Source organism: Sus scrofa, chromosome 6 (genome assembly GCF_000003025.6).
Source record: "Sus scrofa isolate TJ Tabasco breed Duroc chromosome 6, Sscrofa11.1, whole genome shotgun sequence".
Taxonomy (NCBI): domain Eukaryota; kingdom Metazoa; phylum Chordata; class Mammalia; order Artiodactyla; family Suidae; genus Sus; species Sus scrofa.
This window is the reverse complement of record NC_010448.4, coordinates 145,096,134-145,097,686: the sequence shown is the minus strand read 5'-3', so window position 1 is coordinate 145,097,686 and position 1,553 is coordinate 145,096,134.

Sequence of the window (1,553 nt, the reverse complement as noted above, 5' to 3'; positions counted from 1 at the left end):
GCTGCTCCCGCAGCATATGGAGGTTCCCAGGCTAGGAGTCAAATCGGAGCTACAGCTGCCGGCCCACACCACAGCCACAGTAACTCGGGATCCGAGCTGCGTCTCTGACCTACATCCCAGCTCATGGCAACACTGGATCCTTAACCCACTGAGCGAGACCAGGGATCGAACCTGCCTTCTCACAGATGCTAGTTGGATTTATTTCCCCTAAGCCACAACAGGAACTCCCTGATTTATTGTTTTGAAAATAGCTGGCCTAAGGTGCCTAGGCCTGGGTAAGTGGAGAGCAAGTCAGAGAGACAGACAAATGCCAGAGGACTTGCTCTGCATAATAAGGTAACAGGAACGGAGCATCCCTCAGCTGCCAGGACAATGAGGGAAGGGAGATGTGAGCCAGGTGTGGACACAGCTCAGCCTTCCCAGTGCTGTAAGCACTCTAGAAGGACCTGGGAGCTTTGAGATCTATCCCCCTTCCATGGAGCCTAACTTAAGTGATTTTAGGTGTTCTTCATCTTGAACACAGGTCTTTTTTAAAAGATTCTAACTAGTGGAGTTCCCGTCGTGGCTTAGTGGTTAACGAGTCCGACTAGGAACCATGAGGTTGCGGGTTCGATCCCTGCCCTTGCTCAGTGGGTTAAGGATCCGGCATTGCCGTGAGCTGTGGTGTAGGTTGCAGACGCGGCTCAGATCCTGCATTGCTGTTGCTCTGGCGCAGGCTGGCAGCTGTAGCTCCGATTAGACCCCTAGCCTGGGAACCTCCATATGCCTCAGGAGTGGCCCAAGAAATGGCAAAAAGACAAAAAAAAAAAAAAAAAAAAAAAAGATTCTAACTAGTGAGACTGAGAAGGAGGGGTACAGGGGCCTAAGAAGATAGAGTTGGCTGGTAAGAACTTTCCCCTCGTGGAGGTGGCCAAGGAAAGTTAGGGCCATCCCGGCTAGTGTTTCAAAATAAGCTGTTTCCTATTCTGGGCTGTGTCCTTCGCTCTCCCAAGCACACAGCGTAAGCTTGCCACGCCCGCCGTCATGGAAGAAGAGCTGGTGCCCAGAAAGGATGGAGGGGGCACAGAGGACAGACATCAGCAGCAGAGGCCGAGGGCAGTGGCGAGGCCCCTATCACAGGTGAGCTGCAGGCTGAGGTGCCAGGTGGCCCAGCAGAGTCTCTCCTCCACCAGAATCACACTGAATTCTCAGTGATATCAGGTTTCCCACTGTTCCTGGTGTGGCTAGTTTGGCATTTCCCAGGGGAATAGTGAGCCAAAGGATGATTCTAGAAAGCTGGAGGACTTGGGGGACACTCAGGACCAACCATTTGGTTACACCAAGTCTTTTATTATCTGTTCCTGCCCATGTTATTCCACCCTCTCTGCACTATATTCCCCACCCCACCTCCACCCTCTATGGCTTGGAAAATACTCATCCGTTCTTCAAGATGCAGTCAGAGGTGTATGTGCTCTGAGAAGCTTTTCCTGCACCCTTTCCTCATCCTCACCCCCCACCCCCAGCCCCACTGGAGTGGGTCGTTTGCTCATGCTGCCCCACTGAAGCCTGTGCAG